A 26,304-nucleotide genomic window follows, 5' to 3' on the forward strand; every position below is an offset into this window, starting at 1 on the left:
AATGCATAATAAAGATGAAGGCTTACTTTGGCACCCATTGGCTTTTAATGATTCATGCACATTAACTCTATCATTTACATTGTCCCTCGCAATATATTCCAACTGCAGCTAAAAGATCACTTACAGCCCTATGTTAGATACCTCTAACCTGCAAACAAATACTGACGAAGCACATGCAACATCCAAAGAGATTGAATGGAAGCAACAATAACAATCACACAGTATCACCTATTGTACTCTGGTAGGCATATGTACCACAACAGCAGAGAAACCCTGACTGAACCCTTCCTAATTTTCTCCTTGCAGTGCAAACACTCCCATAATAGAAGGGAGCAGCTGCGGACAGGCGGGGGTCTGCCTCAACCAATCCCGTTCACAGATGTGGAGGAGAGAGTCTCGGCCCAAATCAGAGTCCCAGCTCAGGCAGTTGCCGGGGGCGATGCTAAGCCCCCTTCGGGTAGTGAGAGTATGTAAATGGATCGCGCGACTCAAGATACTGCAGTGATATTATGGAGTTGCGGCACCCCTTCACCCTGCCCCCTCCCCTGCTGCTAACCACTCTGTTGTTTTCTACTCCCAGATGGCCAACCAGAGGCGCAGCACCCCTCGAGGGAAGCCTCCACATCAGGCCATGGTGGAGATGATGAGGGAGGGGAGGAGATTGCTCCTGTGTAGCATCGCAGTCCACCAGTTGCCCCATCGGGACTAAGTTCATCTGAAGGACGACGCTGACTTGCCAGGGTTTGAGGACTCGGAGGCTCCTGGTCCCAGTGGCGTACAGCAATGCAGTGCTGGGGTGGAATCTCGCAGGCCAGCTCGCCGGAAGGTGAGTCGGCAAAGTTACTCTGCTCAAAGATAGGCAGATGTGGAACTAGAAATGTCCAGGGAAACCACACTGATACACCATGAGCTGACAGATGCATTGGGACGGATCCCAGAGAGCATCGCAGATTGTCGTTGCAAGTCGTGAGCCCAGCGAGGCCATCATTGCCCACACACAGAGGCTGGTGGTCTCGAGCAGTGGCAGTGGCGTTCCAGAGTGTGTGGCGCATGCCCTTGATCACGCCGCAGACTCGGGCGCATCACGGCACATACTTTGCTTCAGCTTGGTCAAGTGATGCAGTCCATGTCTGCCTCCATACTCTGCGTTCCCCACTGTCCACGGGGGAAGTGATGGTGCCAAAACAGGCCAGCAAGTTGTGGGGAGACATTGTGTTCCAGTTGCTCAGGCCTAGTCCCATCGGAAAGTCAGTAGTTCCACCACTAACGTGGGTTTAGCCACTCTCGGGCCCGCAGACTGGGCTGGGCTGGGATGGATCGGGTCGACCTTACTCTCGGCTGTTTGCTGGCCAAGTGTAAAAGGCAGATCCAGGGAATGAAGGCATTTGGGCCCCCAGCGACAACCAGGCGTTCAGGCCCCCGGCAGCGTGCAGGCGTTCGGGCGCCCGGTGGCGTCCAGACCTCTCTTCAGCGGCGTCCAGGCATTCGAGCCCCGGCAGCGTCCAGACCTCTCCCCGGTGGCGTCCAGGCGTTCGGGCCCACTTTGGAGACGACTGGGCCTCTACTTCTCCTCAGTGCTCCAGGTGTGGTCTAGCCAGGGCTTTGTGCGGCTGCAGAGGGCTGGCATCGCCCATGGAACAGTACCAAGGGGCGTAGCTTACTACTGACTTTCATTTCATTTTAAACTTTTAATCAACTTGGGAAAATTTTAAACAACTTGGGAATACTTTTAAAACTTCGGGAAAAACTTTTAAACAACTTGGAGAAACTTTTAAAACCTGTGGAGAAACTTTTAAATAACTTGAGGAAACTTTTTTAAAACTTCTGGAGAAACTTTTAAAACTTCTGAAGAAAGTTTTAAACAATGTGGAGGAACTTTCAAGAATTATTTTCTTTAAAACATTTTTATTAAGGAATTGAATACTGCACCCCAATCTAACCAGAAAATAGTTTGGTGTGTTTTATTAGTATCATTTTCAGTCATTTGAAACTGGATTACTCACGACGATGCCCGGCGAGCAGGAGTGCCTCTGACCAGGCGAACGGGACATCATCCCCAACCCCCCCACCCCAGTGCTGCAGCGGGCCTACATCCCCCCCAGCGGTGGGCTCTCATCCCTCCAGCGGCGGGCCTACATCCCTCTCCTCGTCGGTGGCTGGACCTCTGCTTCCCCACTGGTGACGTGGCCTCTTCTACTGGTGAGCATCATGGCTATGACTCTTCCACCTTCCCACTCCTTGCTGACCTCCTACTCGGAACGTCAGCGGACAACTGACCTTCCAAATGCCTGCCCCCCAACCAAGCCTCGGGCCATCTACCGTCAAGGGCGCTATTTGGCGCTGAGCTTGCGGCCAACATCTCGCCGTAGGCAATTAGGCTCATACAGCAGTGCCTCGTCGTCCAGTCGTCTTGGACCCCCTTGTCACTGGACCAAGATCTTGCTCAGCTAAACCCGTGTGGTGGCCGGTGTGCAACAGCCACCCCACGTTAAAAGAATACACGCACAGGCACCTTCTGCTTCGTTAACATGAAGTTTGGGACCAGGAACAACAGGACTCTCGTAGACAATTCCAACAGCGACAGGCCGGAACGCCGCACCGCCATAGTTGCCCGGGAACGTAGGTGCTTTGACATCGACATCACCGCCCTAAGCGACACCCGGCGGGCAGGTGAAGGCCAGCTCAAGGAACAAGGTGGGGCTTACACCTTTTTCGGGAAAGGAAAACCAGAGGAAGAATGCCGCCTTCATGGACTCGGCCTCGCCATCAAAAATGAGTTGGTCGACCGCCTCAAAGACTCCCCCTGCGGGGTTAATGAACGCGTCATGACTTTTTGACTCACCCTATCCCGGAACCAATGCGCCACAATCATCAGTGCATACGCTCCAACTTTCGATGCAATGGATGAGACCAAAGAGAGTTTTTATTCCAACCTCGAAACATCCCTGTCCCGCGTCCCCGCGGGCGACAAACTGATCCTCTTAGGTGACTTCAACGCCAGGGTCGGCAAAGACACAGCCTTCCGGGGAGGAGTGATCGGCAGAGGGGGTAGGGAAAGCTAACTCCAGCGGTACCCTACTCCTGACAAAATGTCTAGATCATGAACTTCTCATCACCAACGCCCTGTTCCACCAGAGGGACAAATACATGGCATCATGGCAACACCCTCGCTCCAAGCACTGTCACCTGCTCGACTATGTCATCGTCCGAGCCAGGGATCGCAAGGATGTGCGCATCACCCGCGCCATGACAGGAGCTGACGACTGCTGGATGGACCACCGCCTAATCCGATCCATCATCAACATTAACATAGCCCCAAAGTGGAGGGGACAGCAGAAGCAGTGCCACAAAAAGTTAATGCCGGGGCACTTAAGGACCCAGCTAAGAAAGCCCTATACAGCCAGCGCCTCACAGCTAACCTGGCGTGCCTTGATGACCCTGAGATGCTGAATGCCCACAGCGCTTGGTCTGCTCTCCAGGCCTCTATAACCAGTGCCTGCAAAGAGAAGCTCGGTCACTCAACCAGGAAACACCAGGACTGGTTTGATGAGAATAATCAGGAGATCCAAGAACTAATAGATCGCAGGCGCAGAGCATTTCTGAGCCTCAAGCAACAACCCAACTTGGGAGCAGCAAAGTAACATTTCAGGCTGCTCAAGGCTGAGGTCCAACAAAAGCCCGGGACCTAAAGAACAGGTGGTGGATGAAGAAAGCACAGGAGATACAACAACTGGCCGACAGCCACGATATGCGAGGATTCTTCATCGCAGTCAAGGCCACCTGCGGTCCAAACTCCCAAGGCCCCACCCCACTGCTGGCCAAGAACGGGGACACCGAGGCAGTCAGGGCCCGCTGGAAGGAGCACTTCAAAGATCTCCTCAACTGACACTCTGCCTTTGACTCCATCCCGCCGCATGTGGCCCGCCGCCACCTCAGTGAAACCCCAATGCTGCACGAGGTAGGAAAAACCATAAGACAGCTCAAGAACAACAAGGCTACGGGAGCGGATGGAATCCCTGCTGAGGTGCTGAAGTATGGTGGAGAGGCGCTGTTGGCGTGGATACATGACCTCATCTCTCTCATCTGGAGGGAGGAGAGCATGCTGGGAGATCTCAGAGATGCAGTGATCGTGACCATCTTTAAAAAAGGGGATAAGTCCAACAATTACAGGGGAAGTCCGGCAATCACAGGGGAATCTCCCTGCTATCAGCCACTGGGAAAGTTGTCGCTAGAGTCCTCCTCAACTGTCTTCTCCCTGTGGCCAAGGAGCTCCTCCCGGAGTCACAGTGCGGATTTCGTCCCCTATGAGGCACAATGGACATGATCTTTGCAGCGTGACAGCTGCAGGAAAAATGCAGGGAGCAGCGCCAGCCCTTATACATGGCCTTTTTCGACCTTACAAAGGCCTTTGACACTGTCAACCGCAAGGGTCTATGGAGCGTCCTCCTCTGTTTCGGATGCCCCCAAAAGTTTGTCCACATTCTTCGCTTGCTCCATGACGACATGCAGGCCGTGAACCTTACCAACGGATCCATTACAGACCTAATCCACATCTGGACCGGGGTCAAACAGGGCTGCGTTATCACTCCAACCCTCTTCTCAATCTTCCTCGCTGCCATGCTCCACCTCACAGTCAACAAGCTCCCCGCTGGAGTGAAACTAAACTACAGAACCAGTGGGAAGCTGTTTAACCTTCACCGCCTCCAGGCCAGGTCCAAGATCACCCCAACCTCTGTCGTCGAGCTACAGTATGCGGACGACGCCTGCGTCTGCACACATTCTGAGGCTGAACTCCAGGATATAATCGACGTATTTACTGAGGCATACAAAAGCATGGCCCTTATGTTAAACATCCGTAAGACAAAGGTCCTCCACCAGCCTGTCCTCGCCGCACAGCCCTCGACAACGAGGACCATTTCCCATACCTCGGGAGTCTCTTATCAACAAAAGCAGACATTGATGAGAAGATTCAGCATCACCTCCAGTGCACCAGTGCAGCCTTTGGCTGCCTGAGGAAAAGAATGTTCTAAGACCAGGCCCTCAAATCTACCACCAAGCTCATGGTCTACAGGGCTGTAGTAATCCCCGCCCTCCTGTATGGCTCAGAGACATGGACGATGTACAGTAGACACCTGAAGTCGCTGGAGATATATCACCAACGATGTCTGTGCAAGATCCTACAAATCCCCTGGGAGGACAGACACACCAACATCAGTGTCCTCGTCCAGGCTAACATACCCAGCATTGAAGCACTGATCACACTTGATCAGCTCCGCTGGGCAGGCCACATTGTCTGCATGCCAGACATGAGACTCCCAAAGCAAGTGCTTTATGCAGAGCTCCTACACGGCAAACGAGCCAAAGGTGGGCAGCGGAAACATTACAAGGACACCCTCAAAGCCTCCCTAATAAAGTGCGACATCCCCACTGACACCTGGGAGTCCCTGGCCAAAGACCACCCTAAGTGGACAAAGTGCATCCGGGAGGGCGCTGAGCACCTCGAGTCTCAACGGCGAGAGCATGCAGAAATCAAGCGCAGGCAGTGGAAGGAGCGTGCGGCAAACCTGTCCCACCGACCCTTCCCTCAATGACTAGCTGTGCCACTGTGACAATGTCTGTGGCTCTCGTATTGGACTGTTCAGCCACTAAAGAACTCACTTCAAGAGTGAAAGCAAGTCTTCCTCAATTCCTACGGACTGCCTATGATGATGATGATGGCTCCGCAGAAATGGTAACTGCTGTCATTCTTCAGGATGACAGCATTCGGATCCCACCACTCACTTGTCCACCATGCACCATATACGGTTGACACTCCCGCCACCTATGATTGGTCATGCAAATGATGAGGCGCCCCAATTCAAAGCTGGGCCTTCCAGGCTAAGAGCTGGTGCAGGGCGTCCTCAGACGCCGTCTGCATTGTCTGTTCCCCCAACACAGAAGCCCTCTAGCAGCCTTGCTGTACACCTTTAGGACTCATTGAGGAGGAACAGCAGACATGGGAGGGTTTGAAGGGAAGGGGGGGGAGGGGGGCGGGGTGATGCTTGCAAAAACACATTAAGGGCTGGCAACACTTAATTGCCAGGAATGTATATACAATTGTCCACATTGGACATAGTTGTGCGATAACAATCATCATCATAGGCAGTCCCTCGGAATCGAGGAAGACTTGCTTCCACTCTAAAAGTGAGTTCTTAGGTGACTGAACAGTCTAATACAGGGATTACAGTCTCTGTCACAGATGGGACAGACAGTCGTTGAAGGAAAGGGTGGGTGGGACTGGTTTGCCGCACGCTCCTTCCGCTGCCTGCGCTTGCTTTCTGCATGCTCTCGGCGATGAGACTCAAAGTGCTCAGCGCCCTCCCGGATGCTCTTCCTCCACTTAGGGCAGTCTTTTGCCAGGGACTCCCAGGTGTCGGTGGGGATGTTGCATTTTATCAACGAGGCTTTGAGGGTGTCCTTGAAACATTTTCTCTGCCCACCTGGGGCTCGCTTGCCGTGTAGGAGTTCCGAGTAGAGCGCTTGCTTTGGGAGTCTTGTGTCAGGCATACGATCAATGTGGCCCGCCCAACGGAACTGGCCGAATGTGGTCATCATCAAAGGCAGTCCCTCGTTAACAATGCACTCCTGTTCAATGGTGTTGCTGCATAAAGCAGTCTTGTGTTAGTTTACATTTTGTTCACTACAGGGAGTAGTTTTGTCATCACTTACATAGTCTTTAAGCATTGTATAGTTGGGGTTTTTTGCGGGGGGCGGAATTGTTAATGTTGCATTTCGATAAAAATGTTTGCTTGTCCTGTGCCATTGGTGTGCTGTATCTCATTCGTAGAATCAAGTGTAGAATAGCTGGCATGGTGGCATACAGTAGCGAGTCAACCCCACCTTCCCCATTCAACCAAACCAGTCAATGATGAGCTGCTGATGTAAGGCTCTTATTGCGGCTACATCTCCACGCTGCCTCCCCTGTGGTTGTGGTGGATGCGCAATGGGTTCCTTACCAGGCTCCTCTTCCTCGTTCTCCTCCTCCTGAGGTGGTCCTGCAATCCCCACTAGCAATGCCGGTCCCCTCATGATGGCTAAGTTGTGTAGCATGCAGCACACCACAATGAAATCAGAGACCTGCTGAGGGGAGTATTGCAGGCAGCCTTCAGACTTGTCCAGGCATCGGAAGCGCTGCTTCAGCATGCCAATTGTCTGTTCAATGATGTTGCGGATGGCTGCATGGCTGTCATTATAGTGTTGCTCAGTTTCTGTGGCAGGGTTCTGGAGGGGGGTCATGAGCCAGGTAGCCAGGCTATATCCTTTGTCACTGATCAGCGAGCTCTGACCGTGTTTTTGTTGTGGAAACATTCATGAGACATTGCTCTCACGCAAGATGAAAGCATCATGTGTGTTCCTTGGATAGCTGGCATTCACTCTGAGGATGCGCTGAGTGTGATCGCAGACCAACTTTACATTTTGGCACTATCCCTTTTGGTTTCTAAAAACCTCTGCATTGTGTGATGGTGCTCGCAAGTGAACATGTGTACAGTCAATGGCACCTTGAACCTTGGAGAAGCCTGCAAATCATCCAAACCCTAGAGCCCTCTCATTCTGGCTGTCCCTACTCATTGGGAACTTTATGAAGTCCATTCTGCATGCTTCCAGTGCACTTGTAACCTGGCGAATGCAGCAATGTGCAGTGTGCTGCGAGATGCTGCATATGTTTCCTGCTGCTGCCTGGAAGGAGCCGGAGGCATAGAAGGCTATCGTCTCGATGGGTAGCGCAGTCCTGTTGGCACTGGTAGGCTGTAGGTCTGTCTGTATGAACTGGCATATCCCTGTCAGCACTTCTTTTCTGAAGCACAGCCTTCTAACGCATTGCGCACCAGAGATGTGGAGGTATGAGCGATGTTCCCTGTAAACGCGTGGGGGGTAAGGCCTCCTCCCCAAATGTCTGTGATCGCTTCGAATCCGTGGCCCAACATGGCCAAGAACCCTTCTTCCAGCTTGAAGCTGCCTGTCAATAGTAACCAACATGATACGCTGACGAACTAATATTGCCCCCATTGAAGTCTCTCACTGGCCTTGTAAGCAAAGTGTCATGACACATAAAAGTGCCGTTTGCAATTCGGAGCCTCACGCAGCGTGCTGCGCACAACCGTAGCCGTCACTGACAACTGCGATATAAGATCCTCCAGCCTCTGTTTAAATAAGCCACCAATAGTGTTAGGTATCGAATAACTCCACGAGGCTAAGTACGGTGAGCTAGTTCAGGCATGACCTTACTCCAGTTTATTTATTCTCAAAGTGAGGATTCAACATGGCTGCCAACATTATATACACGGCTTGCACATGTCTGCCAGTGACCATTAGGACTCCGACAGTCACGCCCTCTGGTGGCAGGTAAAACCCAGTTAATATACATAACATCATTCCCCCCAAAGTCCTTGGTACAGGTTGTATTTACAAGTTGAGATGGTCCGGGGCCTTCTGCTCCCTGGTTGATCTTTTCAGTTCGATCCAAGCTTGGGTAAGTTAGTAGGACCATTGCTGCATTGCGGAGCAGTCGGTCTGACAGGACTGGCGGGGATGGGAGGTTCGTCTTCGTGAATGACACAAGGGTCAACTGATGGTTGGATGTATGTTGGTTGGTCGATGATGATGTTATCTTCAATTTGTTCTGGTTGTCTGTGAATCACAGTTTGGTCTGGTCGATATGCCTCTTGCATGTTTCGCCATTTAACAGTTTGACTAAAAATACCCTGTTCCCCTCCTTGGCCAAAACCGTGCCAGCAACCCACTTTGGACCATGACCATAACTCAGGACAAACACAGGGTCATGAACAGCAATGTCACATGATCGTGGTACCATTGCTGCTGTTACCTTCCGGTTTCGACGTGATCATTGAGATCTGGGTGTACAAGGGAGAGCCTGGTTTTGAGGCCTCTCTTCATTAACAGCTCATCAGGAGGGACCCCAGTGAGTGAGTGGGGTCTTATCCGGTAACTGAGCAGAATGCGGGACGAGCGGGTCTATAGGGAGTCATGAGTCACCCATTTTAGGCTCTGCTTAATGGTTTGGACAGCCCGCTCCGCGTGACCGTTAGACGCGGGTTTGAAAGGGGCAGACCTGACATGCTTGATGCCATTACGGGTCATAAACTTGTGGAACTCCGAACTGATGAATCACGGTCCATTGTCGCTGACAAGGACGTCGGGCAGGCCATGGGTGGCGAACATGGCCCGGCTGTGGATGTGCTGGATGACATGATTACGCATTCAATCCATTTGGAGTAAGTGTCCACCACCACTAAAAACATTTTGCCGAGAAAGGGGCCAGCAAAGTCTATGTGGATCCTTGACCACGGTTTGGATGGCCATGACCACAGACTCAGCGGAGCCTCCACAGGTGCATTACTCAGTTGCATGCAAGTGTTGCACTGATGCACGCATGACTCCAAGTTCAAGTCAATGCCGGGCCACCAAACGTGAGACCTGGCAATGGCCTTCAGCATGACAATGCCTGGGTGGGTACTGTGTAAATCTCGCACAAAAGTTTCCCTGCCTTTTTTTGGCATAACAACACGATTACCCCATAACAGACAATCAGACTGAATAGACAATTCATCTTTGCGGCGGCTATAAGGCTTAATTTTATCCTGCATTTCCCTGGGAATGGCAGACCAATTTCCATTTAGGACACACCTTTTTACGTTTGACAGTACAGGATCCTGGCTGGTCCAGGTCCTAATTTGGCGAGCCATGATGGGTGGCCCTCGCTCTCGAAGGCATCCACGACCAGCAGCAAGTCTGCGGGCTAAGACATTTCCACCTCGGTTGTGGGTAATGGTAGCCAGCTAAGCGCATCAGCACAGTTTTCAGTGCCTGGTCTGTGGCGGATGTCATAATCATAAGCGGATAATGTCCGTGCCTATCTTTGGATGCGGGATGAGGCATTGATGTTTATACTTTTGCTCTCAGAAAACAATGAAATGAGCGGCTTGTGGTCTGTTTCAAGCTCAAACCAAAGCCCAAACAGGTATTGGTGCATTTTCCTAACCCCATATACGCATGCTAAAGCCTCTTTCTCTACCATACTATAGGCTCTTTCAGCCTTAGACAGACTTCTGGACGCATATGCAACTGGTTGGAGTTTGCCTGATACATTGGCTTGCTGGAGCACACAACCGACCCCATATGATGCGGCGTCGCAGGCCAACACTAACCACTTATATGGGTCAGAGTGTACCAGTAATTTACTGGAACATAGCAGGTTCCTGGCCTTCTCAAAGGCTCTGTCTTGAGATTTGCCCCAAACCCAGTCGTTACCCTTTCTCAGCAACATGTGCAAAGGCTCTAGCAATGTGCTCAAACTAGGTATAAAGTTCCCGAAATAGTTGAGAATAGTTGAGTACCAAAGCAGTTGAGGAGTCCCAGGAATGAACGCAGCTCCGTCACACTCTGGAGTCTGGGTGCATTCTGGATGGCCTCTGTCTTCGAGTCCGTAGGCCTGATACCGTCTGCTGCAATCTTACTCCCCAGGAATTCGACTTCTGGTGCCATGAAAACACACTTGGAGCGTTTTAGCCTGAGTCCCACTCAGTCCAGGTTGTGCAGGTGTTCGGTGGTGTCGTGACCGGCGATCAGGATGTCATCTTGGAACCTGCCAGTTCTCGGGACGGACTTTAGCAAACTCTCCATGTTTATCTGAAATATGGCTGCCACCGAGCGAATTCCAAAAGGGCATCTGTGGTGTATAAACAGTCCTTTGTGCGTGTTGATGCACGTCAGTTTTTTCGATGATTCGACCAGCTCCTGTGTCATGTAAGCAGAGGTCAGGTCCAATTTGGCGAACAACTTCCCCCCCCCGCTAGCGTTGCAAACAGGTCTTCAGCCTTGGGTAACGGGTATTGATCTTGTATCGAGACTCGGTTGATCATTACCTTATAATCGCCACAGATCCTGACTGTGCCATCACTTTTCAACACGGGACAATTGGACTGGCCCATTCGCTGATCTCGACTGGCGATATGATTCCTTCCCGTTGAAGTCTGTCCAGTTCAATCTGTAGGGGGTTTTACTATGACCTTTGAGCCCCCACAGCTTATGCCTGGCCTGTGGGAACTTCTCTGAGCAGTTTCGAAGTGCTCCTAACCCCTGGTTCTGGACACTGGACTTATCTGCAGATCCTTTTTTAACCGGACCAATGCAGCTTCACAGCCCTCATCCCACTCCCAATCGACTCCCTTATGCAAGAGTCGGAGTATGGGGCTGCGGTAGCTGCATAGTCCTCGATAAAATCCCTGCAGTAACCGGTCAACCCGAGAAAGGATCTCACCCCTGTAACATTGGTGGGTGCTGAAGCTCCTGCACCGCCTTCCTCCTAGCCTCGTCTATTGCCCTCTCCCCTGCTCGCAGAGTCAGTCCCAAGAACTTGACTTCCTGCAGGCCTATCTGTGCTTTCTTAGAGTTTACTTTGAACTCTTCCTCCTTTAGCAGCGCCAACAGCTCCGCCAGCAGTGGACCGTGCTTTTCACTCTGATCAGTGAACAGGAGCAGGTCATCCACATATTGGACCAGCTGCTGAGGTCTGCTAAAGCCCTTTAAACAATTGGCCATACATTGGTGAAATATAATAGGTCTGTTATGGAAACCCTGTGGTAGACAATCCCAGGTATACGGTTGGCCCTTAAAAGTAAATGCAAATTTATATTGGTCCTCCCTTCTTACAGGAATGGACCAAAATCCGTTGGAGATATCCAGCACCGTGAATGTGGTCGTGGATGCTGGAATGCTCCCTATCAAATCAGCCACAGCAGCGACCATAGGAGCACAGGCAGGGATGTTCTTATTTTGGACCCTATAGTCCACCGTTGCCCTCCACGAATTGTCCGGTTTTCTAACCGGCAAAAGTGGGGAGTTGATATGGGTGGCTATAGTTCTAAGAACACCCTGTTCGACAAGCTGTCTCCATAGCGGCCTCAGCTTCCTTTGGGAAGTTATACTGCTTTTGGAGTCTGGACATGGGGTCGCCCTCTATCCTCACCTCAACTCGCTTGACTCTCCCACAGTCGTGCTTGTGGGTGGCGAATGCGATGAGATTTGCTCGCACATATGCATGGTACTCAGCCGGGGTGTTACCAACCAGCAATTCCAAGTTATAACCCTCTTTTGGCTTCACAGTACACAGAGCCCCTTTACCTTGAACTCCCTCTATGACCATACCATACATTCTTTTTCAGCCCCCGAGTACACTGTCCCCCACAGGCAATGGTTTCGCAAGTCCACGAGTATCTGGTGGGCAACAATGAAATCTGCCCCCAGTATCCCATGTCCTTCCTGCTCCCACTTCATCAGGACACACTTCCACTGGGCGTGGAGTGCCTAGATGAATGTGTAGTGGGATGGAGAATGAACCGGCTTGCTCATTGCCTGTGAATCCCACTAAACAATACGGGACCCCGTTGGACAGAGGTGAGGTGGCTGGATCCTCTGCATAGACAATGGTGCTGGGCGCACCGGTGTCAAGCTGATACATCCCGTGCTCACTCTCGACCTCCATCCGGACGTAAGGTCGTCTCCAGGGGGCACAGGTACACTGGCTGGCTGGGAGCTAGTCACGCTTCAGGTTTCGGCGGGGCAGTTGGAACCTCCCTGCCTGAAACCGTAGCGACCCTTCCTGACCCCGCTGGCCCTCCTAATACTGTCTGCAGCGTTGTAATTAATTGATTTATTAACTGGGGCCCTGCCTGGGTTTCTGTCTCCTCCTTTGGAGTGGGAACTGGAGGTTCTCTTTCCCCGTGCCTTTTATACTGGCTCCGGCATTCCTTTCTCCAATGCCCAGTTTTATCGCACTGGAAGCAGGTTCTCTTTTTATCAGAAGGACCACCCCCCTCTTGGTGCCATTCCTTTTTTACTGGTGGGTCAGGTCTCACTTCATGTACCCGACCCTTGGAGGGTTTATCCTCCTCACCTTTCCCATTATAGAAAGCTAGGGTCATCTGCCTAACTACAGTTGCTTCATTAGCATTAGGGTCCCTTGAGTCAAACCAGGACTCCGCTTTAACCCTAATCCTGGGCAGGGAATTTGCCATAAGGATTCTTAGCCAACGGCCGGTTTGTTCCTCGTTTAAATGGTCTCTATTTACGACTCCCCCACAGGCCCCGTTATAGACTGGCCATAGCCTGTCGGCGAACCCCTGCGGGGTCTCACCTGCTAACTGTCGAGTCCTCTCTACCCTAGCAAACGGGCTTCCGTCATTGAGGCCCATGGCCTCTAGGACTTCTTCCTGGACAGCCGCCAGCGTGCCCTGTCCTTTCCAACTTGCTGAGGAAAGCGACTGGTACAGCCTGCTGTCCAGGGAGAACAACAGCATTTTTGCTATCTCGGCATCATCGCAGCCATTAATTCCTGCTAGCTGCTCCACCTCCATAAAGTGAATTGATGGGTCCCCGCTGGGGCCGAGCTTAGCTAGGCCTACCATAGTCCTGAGCGCCTGGGTACTATGTGGGGACACAAAGTCGCTCTCAGTGGCTCCTAGATCTTGATTACCCTGGGGAGCACAATATTTCCACTGTGGTACCGGACACATAGGTCCCGGTCCCGGCTCTGCCAGCACTGGTCCTGCTCCCTGGTCCTCCTGCTGCCAAGTCGGGTTTACTACCGGTGCCACAGTGGACCCTTGGTCAACCTCCTTTGCCCATGCATAACCCTCGGCAGTCGCTCCGTACCCTTGCCGTACCGGACACATCGGTCCCGGTCCCGGCCCCACGGGTGACGGTTGTGCGCCCCGCTCCTCCTATAGCCAAGCCGGGCGTGCTGCTGGTGCTACAGGAGATAGTCGGGCGTCCCTTAGTCTTGCACCACCACTCCCCCTGGATCCACGCCTAGCCTATTCCCGGCGCCACAGGTGGTGGTCGCTTGCCTATTTCAGTCACACGATCCGTATCTCCCTCACTCCACTGCTCCACCTGGTCTCCCAGAGACCGCCCCCCGGCCATATCATACACACCATGCCTCTAGCCTGGGATAGAATGAGCTTCAGACTATGGACCTGTTCCTGGCAGGGACCGTGATCTCCCCCTTCAAACCCACGACTGCTCGCGACCCTATATGCCACCTGGACTCCTCCAGCTCCTTAACCTGTTAGAAACATAGAAATAGGTGTAGGAGTAGGTCATTCGGCCCTTCGAGCCTGCACCACCATTCAATAAGATCATGGCTGATTATTCCTTCAGTACCCCTTTCCTGCTTTTTCTCCATACCCCTTGATCCCCTTCACCATAAGGGCCATAGCTAACTCCCTCTTAAATATATCCAATGAACTGGCACCAACAACTCTCTGGGGCAGGGAATTCCACAGGTTAACAACTCTCTGCGTGAAGAAGTTTTTCCTCATCTCAGTCCTAAATGGCCTACCTCTTATCCTAAGGCTTTGTCCCCTGGTTCTGGACTTCCCCAACATTGGCAACATTCTTCCTGCATCTAACCTGTCCAGTCCCGTCAGAATTTTATATGTTTCTATGCGATCCCCTCTCATTCTTCTAAACTCCAGTGAATACAGGCCCAATCGATCCAGTCTCTCCTCATATGACAGTCCTGCCATCCCTGGAATCAGTCTGGTGAACCTTCGCTGCACTCCCTCAATAGCAAGAATGTCCTTCCTCAGATTAGGAGACTAAAACTGAACACAATACTCCAGGTGAGGCATCACTAAGGCCCTGTACAACTGCAGTAAGACTTCCCTGCTCCTATACTCAAATTCCTTAGCTATGAAGGCCAACATACCATTTGCCTTTTTTACCGCCTGCTGTGCCTGCATGCACACTTTCAATGACTGATGAACCATGACACCTAGGTCTCGTTGCACCTCCCCTTTTCCTAATCTGCCGCCATTCAGGTAATATTCTGCCTTCGTGTTTTTGCCCCCAAAATGGATAACCTCACATTTATCCACATTATACTGCATCTGCCATGCATTTACCCACTCACCTAACCTATCCAAGTCACCCTGCAGCCTCTTAGCGTCCTCCTCACAGCTCACACCACCACCCAGTTTAGTGTCATCCGCAAACTTGGAGATATTACACTCTATTCCTTCATCTAAATCATTAATGTATATTGTAAAGAGCTGGGGTCCCAGCACTCAGCCCTGCGGCACTCCACTAGTCACTGCCTGTCATTCTGAAAAGGACCCGTTTATCCCAACTCTCTGTTTCCTGTCTGCCAACCAGTTCTCTATCCACGTCAGTATATTACCCCCAATGCCATGCGCTTTGAGTTTGCACACCAATCTCTTGTGCGGGACCTTGTTAAAAGCCTTTTGAAAGTCCAAATACACCACATCCGCTGGTTCTTCCTTGTCCACTCTACTAGTTACATCCTCAAAAAATTCCAGAAGATTCGCCAAGCATGATTTCCCTTTCATAAATCCATGCTGACTTGGACCGATCCTGTCACTGCTATTTCATCCTTAATGATTGATTCCAACATTTTCCCCACTACTGATGTCAGGCTAACCGGTCTATAATTAGCCGTTTTCTTTCTCCCTCCTTTTTTAAAAAGTGGTGTTACATTAGCTACCCTCCAGTCCATAGGACCTGATCCAGAGTCAATAGTTTGTTGAAAAATGATCCTTAAGTACTCTAGGATGCAGACTATCAGGCCCCGGGGATTTATCGGCCTTCAATCCCATCAATTTCCCTAACACAATTTCCCGCCTAATAAGGATATCCTTCAGTTCCTCCTTCTCATTCGACCCACTGTCCCCCAGTACATTCGGAAGGTTATTTGTGTCTTCCTTCGTGAAGACAGAACCGAAGTATTGGTTCAATTGGTCTGCCATTTCTTTGTTCCCCATTATAAATTCACCTGAATCCGACTGCAAGGGACCTACGTTTGTCTTTACTAATCTTTATCTCTTCATATATTTATAAAAGCTTTTGCAGTCAGTTTTTATGTTCCTGCTAGCTTCCTCTCGTACTCTATTATCCCCCTCTTAATTAAACCCTTAGTCCTCTTCTGTTGAATTCTAAATTTCTCCCAGTCCTCAGATTTGTTGCTTTTTTTAGCCAATTTATATGCCTCTTCCTTGGCTTTAACATTATCCTTAATTTCCCTTGTTAGCCATGGATGAGCCACCTTCCCCGTTTTATTTTTACTCCAGACAGGGATGTACAATTGCTGAAGTTCATACATGTGATCTTTAAATGTTTGCCATTGCTTATCCACCGTCAACCGTTTAAGTATCCTTTGCCAGTCTATTCTAGCCAATTCACGCCTCATACCTTCAAAGTTACCTTTCCTTAAGTTCAGGACCCTAGTTTCCAAATTAACTTTGTCACTCTCCATCTTAATAAGGAATTCTACCATATTATGGTCACTCTTCCCCAAGGGGCCTCGCACAACAAGATTGCTAATTAGTCCTTTCTCATTACACATCACCCAGTCTAGGTTGGCCAGCTCTCTGGTTGGTTCCTCGACATATTGGTCTAGAAAACCATCCCGAATACACTCCAGGGAAATCCTCCTCCACCGCATTGCTACCAGTTAGGTTAGTCCAATCAATATGTAGATTAAAGTCACATATCTGCTGTACCTTTATTGCACACCTCCCTTATTTCTTGTTTGATGCTGTCCCCAATCTCACTACTACTATTTGGTGGTCCGTACACAACTCCAATTAGCGTTTTCTGCCCTTTGATATTCTGTAGCTCCACGGAATGAGGTGAGCATTTTGCTCCCTCAACACCAATTCATTTCCCTTGGTTTCAGTGATTTGACACTGAAGGTAATCCTGCCTATTACCGTATGTCTCTTTCACTTGTCTAACTTGCGGCCTAGCCTCTTCCATTTCCTCATACAGCCTTTCCCCCACTGCAGCCCTGGCCTCTGAGCATTCCTCGGCTTCCCTTAGTTCTGCCTCTAACTCCCTAACCCTCTCGTCCAAATTTTGGACCTGTCGGGACAGACAGACTAGCCAAATCGCTTTCCCTACCCTGCGATCGTGCGCTTTACTCTTGGTCCACTGGGCTGCGCATCTACTGGGCGGTCTGCGTGCATGAGATCAGAAACCCACTATTTGGTGATGTTCATCTTTCTAAAAACATATCTGGAAATTCTCTCCTCCATTTTAGACATTCCTGACACAACCTTGTCTTCATTACTTTCTGATAGCCAGCGTCCTGCTGCGGTCACCATTCTGTAGGGGGTTTTACTACGACCTTTGAGCCCCCTCAGTTTATGCCTGGCCTGTGGGAACTTCTCTGGGCAGTTTCAAAGTGCTCCTAACCCCTGCTTCTGGACACTGGACTTATCACAGAAGTAATATAGCAAAAGGCAGACAAGTGTGTGTTTGGAATGAGTCTAAGGTGTTTATTAGAAAATTGAAGGCACCAAAACTTTATTTCAGACAAGTGAAAACTACCAAACTTTAATGCAACGTAACAATCACGGTCAGGCAGAGCTAGAAGGGAGGAAGAAGAACACACAAAATTACAGTGTATCTGTCTAAACCAAAAAAAAAAAACACCTCCCAACATCTAAACCTTACTGTCTCGGTCTACACCTTTAAGGTCAGAATTATACTTGCCAATGCAGCTTTAGATGTTGTCTTCAAGGATGGTAGGCTTTGTTTCCCAGCGATGGGAGAGTTGGTTTATTGCCGTTGGGGACCCCGGTTGATTCGGCCACTGGTAGAGTGCGGGTGGTCAGCTCGATCGTCGCTGGTTGGCCGTCAGTAATATGGTGGCAAGTTCTTCTCTAGGTTTCGATGGGCCCACTTGTGTTTTAATCCAAAGTTGGACCTTGGTGGAGTTCGGGGCCTGGTTGCGGCTGACCAAGCTGAGTATCGCGCTCCCGGTTGCGATTTTGACTTGGCCCCCTTTGGTTGGAACGAGGTTGGCTGTTAGTCCTTTGCTGGCCAGCAAAATGCTGGAGACACTCCGAACACTTGGGCACGCACACGAACACTGACGCAAACACTCTCTTGCTGGAGAAGGTGGAGCCTAGATATAGGACTCTGACCTGGTTGGTTTTCAAAAAGTCCTTTGTTCGGGCTTGTTCGGTTTCAAAAGATGCACCCTTTGAGACGTGATCAAACTCCAATGGCCGACCTGGGCCATTAACGGTAGATGATGGCCCAATTTAGTTTGATGAGGTGCTAACTGCCAGTCCATTGTACTAGGCCATCCTGCCACCTGTCAATCTCGGGCCCAGGCCTGAGTTCTTTGTTGGAATTAATCGTTGTCAGGTGGTGACTCAGGAGGGGCGAGATGAGTGACAGGTAAATAATGGTTTTGCTGATTTTGCAGGTTCTCCGACCCCCATTACTCACACAGCAAAATCCGCCTGTCCATCATCTCAGCAGTATGTGTTCTTTTACTCCGTCCCTCCTGTTCAGGCTTTTTGGTAGTCTTTTCCAGCAAAATCCACAGAATATACCTATAAGTCCATAAAGTCCTCCAAATCTTTCACAAGAATCTCCAAGACAGTCCAGCACAAAGGTTCTCCAGGGCCAAGTCTCAAGGTCCCAAATGTTAGTCCAGGTTTCCACATAAGGTGTACACACACATGCTGTTTTCAGGGCTCCAGGCTTCAGATCCTTAACAGGAGTTTTAAACTGGCACAGTCCGAGACCAAGGTGGATTCCCCAAACCAGGGAAGTTTGGTCAATCCTTACAGATCTCGACCTTCTCCCTCATCATGTACGGAACCGCCCGAGCCTTGTGATGGACGGGTTTTGCATCCGGGCCGAGGTGGATCTGCACCTTGGCTCCCGTGAAGTTGCTGATGCCTGGTTCAAACAACGAGGGAAACTTGCTCAGCATTTGAGCACACGAAGCGTCATCTACTGATGATAAGGCTTTAATATTGTTCCAGTTCCATTTAATTTTCTCAAGCCAACTCCTGCTGAATAGCATTGGGCCATTGCCTGGAACGATCCAGAATAATAAATCATGCACAGCTCCATCGTACGATACCTTTACTGCCATGCTGCCAATGACTGGTATGAGCTCTTTGGTGTTGGTATGCAGCTTCGCATTGATTGGGCTCAGTTTGTGTCTTTTTGCCTTAGTGTCCCACAGCTTTTCAAAAGCCCTCTGGCTCATTATTGACTGACTCGCACCCATGTCCAATTCCATGGATACTGGAACCCCATTTAATTTAACTTCCAGCATTATCGGAGGACTTTTGGTAAAAGAATGTACCCCATACACTTCTTCATCCTGTACCTCGGGTTGAGTTGCCTGTGCTGCTTGATCCACGCTGGGTCAATCTTCCTCAGCCACGTGGTGTGTCGCAGCACGCTTGCTCAGTTGCGGACACATTCGCTGAAAGTGCCCCACTGTTACACAGCCTTTGCACACGTATTGCTTGAAACGGCATTGATGGGCCTGATGATAGCCCCCGCAACGCCAACAAGGCGAGATTTGATTCACCCCCGATGGTGGACTTTGAGCAGTTACAGATCGTACGAACGCGGACGAGTCGGCCCTGCTATGTGCAGCTCTGCCTGCCAACGATATTATTTTATACACAGCACTTGCTGGTGAGTTTCGAAGCTGGGAAGATATCTGTTTTGAGTTTTCGTCCGTGGACATGCATGCCTAGGCGATCGTGATGGCCCTGCTCAGATCTAGAGATTCAGCAGCCATCAACTTTCGAAGGATGACCTCGTGGCCAATGCCAAGCACGAAAAAGTCCCACAGCATTTCCTTCAATGCAGCTCCGAAGTTGCACAGCCCAGCGAGACGTCTCAGGTCGGCGACAAATTCCGCCATGTCCTGGCCCTCGGAGCGACTGTGCGTATAGAAACAATACCTCACCATGATGATGCTTTCCTTCGGTTTAAAGTGGTTCCGAACCAGCGTATACAATTCATCGGAAGTCTTATCCATTGGTTGAGTCGGTGAGAGTAGATTCTTGATAAGGCCATAAATGTTTGACCCACAAACAGTGAGGAGAACCGCCCTGCGCTTAATTGTGTTATCGGTTCCTTCCAATCCGTTGGCTACGCAGTACTGGTCGAGACGATCAGTGAAATCCCCCCAGTCTTCTTCCCCTTGCACGAATCTCTCCAAAATTCCAACAGACATGGTTGCATGAAAGTTCTTGTTTTTAACTCGTCGCCAATTGTTAGGTATCGAATAACTTCATGAAGCGAAGTACGGTGAGCTAGATCAGGCATGACCTTACTCCAGTTATTTATTCTCAAAGTGAGGATTCAACATGGCTTCCAACATTATATACACGGCTTGCACGTGTCTGCCAGTGACGATTAGGACTCCGATAGTCGCGCCCTCCGGTGGCAGGTAAAACCCAGTTAACATACATAACAAATAGCACCTGCTGCACCCAGGGACTGCCTGTTTGTTTCAGTTTTTTCCTGGGGCGGTCTTTAAATGAGGCATTATGGCCGAAAGTTCCATCCGGGGATGCTAGTGCAGCCTTGCACGATGATTTACGTCATACTGACGGTCAAAACAGAGGGCAGGGTGGTAAGTTTTGGCATTGCTACAAAACCATTGGAGAAACTTCCGGCCGGGTGCTAAATCCTGGCCACCCTGTTTCATGCCCAGAAACAGTATTTACCGCCCCGGCGTGGGCGCGAACCAAGGCGCAACGGAGCGGAAAAGCCAGTCCCAAGCATTGCCTCAAAGAATCGCAGTAAATTGTTTGGCAAGACCTTCCTCCCAGTTATCATACCATGCTGTCTAAGTGTTTTATTATCCTCTCTTTCAGGATACCTTCTAATAATTTACCCACAAAGGTACTATGCCTATTGGCCTTTCATTTGTTGGGTCATCCCTCATCATCATCATCTTCATTGGAATCGAGGAAGACTTGCTTCCGCTCTAAAAATGGGTCCTTAGGTGGCTGAACAGTCCAATACAAGAACCACAGTCCCTGTCACAGGTGGGACAGATAGTCATTGAGGGAAGGGGTGGGTGGGACTGGTTTGCCGCACGCTCTTTCCGCTGCCTGTGCTTGATTTCTGCATGCTCTCGGCGATGAGACTCGAGGTGCTCAGCGCCCTCCCAGATGCACTTCCTCCACTTAGGGTGGTCTATGGCCAGGGACTCCCAGGTGTCATGGGGATGTTGCACTTTATCAGGGAGGCTTTGAGGGTGTCCTTGTAACGTTTCCGCTGGCCACCTTTGGCTCGTTTGCTGTGAAGGAGTTCCGAGTAGAGCGCTTGCTTTGGAAGTCTCGTGTCTGGCATGCTAACTATGTGGCCTGCCCAGTGGAGCTGATCAAGTGTGGTCAGTACTTCAAAGCTGGGGTTGTTGGCCTGGTTGAGAATGCTACCATTGGTGCGTTTGTCCTCCCAGGGGATTTGTAGGATCTTGCAGAGACATCGTTGGTGGTATTTCTCCAGTGATTTGAGGTGTCTACTATACATGGTCCATGTCTCTGAGCCATACAGGAGGGCAGGTATTACTACAGCCCTATAGACCATGAGCTTGGTGGTAGATTTTGAGGGTCTGGTCTTCAAACACTCTTTTCCTCAGGTGGCCAAAGGCTGCACTGGCACTGTGGAGGCGGTGTTGAATCTCGTTGTCAATGTCTGCTCCTGTTGGTTGCAATTTTATGCTGGGGCTTAGAGTAGTCTAAAAGCATTTAAAATTGTCAAATAATAACTTTAGAGTCTATAAAAGCCTTTCATTTGTTGGGCCATCCCTAAGCTTTTGTTAAAGAATGGTGTTATGTTAGCTACTTTCCAATCCTTGGGCTCTATTCCCATTTCTAATGATCATGTAAAGATACTGGCAAGGACATGACCAATGTACTTCTCTAAGGGCCTTTTATGAAGTCTATGTGGGTTTGGTGTCCTTTCTTCCTTTAACTTTCTCAGCCTATCATTAAATGCCTTGTCTGAAGTTTTTATTTCCTTTCGCACTGAAATGGTTCACAGCCACCATTGAAACTGGATTAAACCCAAAAGCCACTGTCTGATTTCTTATGTTTATAGCATACGTCATTTCAATTTTATGCTGGGGCTTAGACTAGTCTAAAAGCATTTTAAACTATCAAATAACAACTTTGGAGACTTTAAAAGCTAAAGGAAGATCATAATGGAAAAGCTTAGTATGGGATACATCATGCTGGCAACAGTTGAGGGAGCAGAACTCAGCTGGTTTTTCGCTCCGCACCCTTGGTACATGATAAAGGATTAATGATTATAATATCGTTGATGCTGGTTTCTTCAGACATAATCTGCAGTTGTTTGTCGGGAAGTTATAAGCCCAGTATGTGTATTATATTAATTTAAGCAGGATATCAGCTTCAATGGAAGAGACTGACATTAGGTGACACATGATACAGCTATAGCAAACACTGTATATGGCGTGCACACATTAGGCATTCCCCCAGTTATAAACAATTGACTGTGACTGTTTAACCTTAGGGGAAGTATATGCCCCTTGCAGCTTTGAAAATATACACCATTTCCATTATATAAGATCTGTAGGGTTGCCAACTACATAAGTGGTTGTTCTTCTGTTTGTTAATGAATGTTAGGAAAAATAAAAAAAATAGTTTAGAGTCCTGGTCTAATAGAAACATACTTCAAATGCAAAATAAATCAAACTGTGCAACGTGAAGCTATCTTGGCTGGTCTGATCTGGGCCAGGTCTGCAAATGTTTATAAAAATGGAAGCAAGACATGGCCCAAATCGTATTGGCCAGCCTCCTCTGTGTATCTCATCTTAGGCGGTCCCTCGTATCGAGGCTGACTTGCTTCCACACCAAAAAAAGGACGAGTTCACAGGTGTTTCAATGAAGGACCTAATATTCAAGGTCCCGAACTACATGTTGAAGGGTGGAAGATGCCTGTGCATGGATTTTTAACGTGTGGTGACCGTTGCACACCAGCCACCACATGGGCTTGACAGAGCTAGGTCTTGGTCCAGTGGCAAGGATTGACAAAGACGACTGGAGACCTGTTCTACTGCACGGACCTAGTATGCACACATACCGCAGTGTGGGCTGGCTCGTGCTGCCCCTAGGCCCTCACCTCTCCTGGGTCCCGATCACAGTAGTCACTGTTGTAATGTGGGAAGCGTGGTGCGTACAGCAAGCTCTTGCAAACTGCAACAATGCAATGATAAGATATTTTTTTACTGATGTTGGTTGAGGGATAAATATTGGCCCCTGGACACCAGGGAGAACACCCCCCTGCTCTTCTTCCAATAGTGGCCGTGGGATCTTTTACGGCGTACGAAGATCACTGAATTGCCCAGGCTAGCAGTGGTGCTGGCTCCCTAGTGCTGGTAGTGGGACAATGTTCACAAATTTACATTTTGAGGTTGCACAGGCAAAAATTGCTGTTCGGGTCATTTTGTTTCAGAGGAAACTTTTGTATGTTGATTTATTTTGCATTGCAATTGATAGAATCCAGTAAACGGGAAACAAGAACTAGGTGGCAGTATTTTTTTCTCTGAGCTCTGAGGTCAGACTCAACAAGCCCTTACACTTTTAATTGCTCTTAACCCAAACTTCTTATTGCATTCCTTAATACGTTTTAGAGATTTTACTTGACATAATTTGTTCGAGTTCAGCATCTCAGATCACTTCCATAGGTGAACCGTTGCTTCCTGTGGGCTGGAATGTGGTGATGAGCACGGGCTCAGAGGTGCTACTGGTCAGTATGATACCAATATCATAAACAGTGTTAACTTGTGCAATATCTGGGTAATTTGTAGCAAGCCCCAGGAATTAAACAGGAAATCCTCAGTGCTGTATTTTCATTTCATCACTTGATCTTCAGAAGGGTAGAATAAACTTTTTGTTAGGCCACAGCTTAGGCTATAAAATGCCAAACTGATTTATTAAACAGTAAATGGATAAGTAAACAAGGGCAATGCCAGACTGAGGATTTGGGTGATTAGTTGATATAGTATGTGTGAATTGATTCCCGATAAGCTTAATAATTTTGTTTGGAATCTTTGTTTTGTGGTGGCTTTCATTTCAGTTTTGTGCTCAGGAGGATGCAGTGCTATTCCATGATAGAGGGATGGTATGATGGGGATGTGGTGAGCAACGGGGATTTGGGGTTTCATTTACTGGAATCGGAGTCCGATGAGGCATTCACAGACAGTCTGTGCTGAAGTGGGATTTTCTGTCTGCTTTCTCCATTCCTCCCCGTTTTCCTCCTCGTCCCCCTTGTCCTCCTCATCCTCCTCATTTCCCTCTTCCTCCTCCTGAGGTGGTCCCGCAATCCCTCATGATGATGAAGTTGCGAAGCATGCAGCAGGCCACCACGAAATGGGACACCCGCTCCACCGAATACTGGAGGGCCCTTCCCGAGTGATCAAGGCAGCGGAACCTTTGCTGCAGCAGCCCGATGGTCTGCTTGATGATGTTCCTGGTGGCAGCATGGCTCTCATGGTATGAGTGCTGGGCATGAGTATTGGGGTTGCGGAGGGAAGTCATCAGCCAGGTGCAGAGCAGATAGCCCTCAGATTTGACGTGGTGGCTGGAAGATTGCTGGCACATTGGACTGACGCAGGATGAAGCCATCATGACTGCTGCCAGGATAGTGTGTATTGATCATTCGGAAGCTCTGGGGGTGGTCGCACAGTAGCCGCACATTAAGTGAGTGGTAGCCTTTGCAGTTACGGAAGATCTCAGGATTGTTATGTGGTGCCCGCAAAGCCACGTGGGTGCAGTCGATGACGCCCTGCACCATGGGGAAGCCCGCTATCCTGGCAAAACCACATGCATGCTCCTCCTGCTTCTCTCTGCTCAGAGAAAAAAAACATAGTCCCTTCTCCTGGTGTAGAGAGTGATCTCCCGGAGGCAGCAATGGATGGCGAACTAGGAGATGTTAGTTATGTCTCCTGCTGCAGGCTAGAAGGATGCATTGGTGAAGAAATTGAGAGCCACGGTGACCTTGAGGGCCACTGAGAGAGCCATGGTCACCCTGCTCTGAGGCTGCAGGTCTGGTTGCAGGACGTGGCAGAGTTCTGTGACCACCTCCTTGCTGAAGCAGAGTCTCCTAATGCACTGCTCCTTGCGTAAGTGGAGATAAGAGAAGCGCTCTCGGAATCCTCCTGGGTAATGCCCCCTGTTGAGAGCCCCCCTGACACTCCTCCAACTCCCTCTGCACACATCTTCTCTTCTTCGCTGCCTCTGTTCCCTCTCCCGAAGATACTCGAGAGTGAGAGGGTCAGCAGTAGAGCCCCCATGACTGTGAGCAAATGTTATGAGCTGACGCTTTTAAATAAGAGTGAAAGCATTCTCCATTTGCCTCAACTCCCTATTATGTTAGGACCTTGAAAGAAGTTTATAAAGCTGTTGGAGTTGCAGAAAGTTCCACAGAGTTATTCAAAGTGAAGAAACTGTCAGCTGCAAGTTGTTGCTGGAATCTCCTGCCTGCTTGTCAATGCTTGCTCAGCTGGTCATAATTAAGACATGCCGGTAAATGGAGCGATGAAGTTGAAAATCACAGATCGGGCAACAAGTGAATGTTGCACACTCACTGACATCACAATCTCCATAATTTTCACGACAATGCTGCCGCCCAGCCAAAAATGATGGCACCGCGAGAACCACCGGCAATGAGAAGAAATGCGGCGGCTGCCATTTTATCCCTGAATCAGGCTCTAAACCTCTGAATTTCTCGGCCCAAAGTTATGAGGAAAGTCCTGAAATACTGGGACTATTTTCACTGGAGCGAAGGAGGCCAAGAGGAGATTTAATAGCGTTTAAAAAATGGAAGAATTTTGAGAGAGTTTATAGGGAAAGATTATTTTCTCTGACTGGGGAGGTGAATTGTTGAAGCATCCATGTCCGGACCGAGGTCAAGCAGGGCTGCATTATCGCCGCCATGCTCCACCTCACAGTTGACAAGCTCCCCGCTGGAGTGGAACTGAATTACAGAACCAGTGGGAAGCTGTTCAACCTTCACCATCTCCAGGCCAGGTCCAAGACCACCCCAACCTCTGTCGTTGAGCTACAGTACGCGGATGATGCCTGCGTCTGTGCACACACAGAGGCTGAACTCCAGGACAGAGTCGACATTTTTACCGAGGCATATGAAAGCATGGGCCTTACACTAAACATCAGTAAGACAAAGGTCCTCCACCAGCCTGTCCTCGTCGCACAGCACTGCCCCCCAGGCATCAAGAGCCACGGCGCGGCCCTGGACAACTTGGAACACTTCCCTTATCTCGGGAGCCTCCTATCAACAAAAGCAGGCATTGACAATGAGATCCAACACCGCCTCCAGTGCGCCAGTGCAGCCTTTGGCCATCTGAGGAAAAGAGTGTTTGAAGACCAGGCCCTCAAAACTGTCACCAAGCTCATGGTCTACAGGGCTG

General features: G+C 49.7%; 1 long non-coding RNA gene across 1 annotated transcript in view; it reads left to right on the top strand.

The window, feature by feature from the left end:
• The first annotated feature begins 475 nt into the window (after positions 1–475).
• The window catches only part of LOC139266903 (uncharacterized), a 63,474-nt gene continuing 37,645 nt past the window's right edge, over positions 476–26,304 (top strand). The window contains exon 1 of the long non-coding RNA XR_011593799.1: positions 476–826. This is a non-coding gene — a long non-coding RNA (uncharacterized lncRNA). The remainder of the gene's footprint in view (positions 827–26,304) is intronic.

Source organism: Pristiophorus japonicus, chromosome 7 (assembly GCF_044704955.1).
Source record: "Pristiophorus japonicus isolate sPriJap1 chromosome 7, sPriJap1.hap1, whole genome shotgun sequence".
NCBI classification, from domain to species: Eukaryota; Metazoa; Chordata; class Chondrichthyes; family Pristiophoridae; genus Pristiophorus; species Pristiophorus japonicus.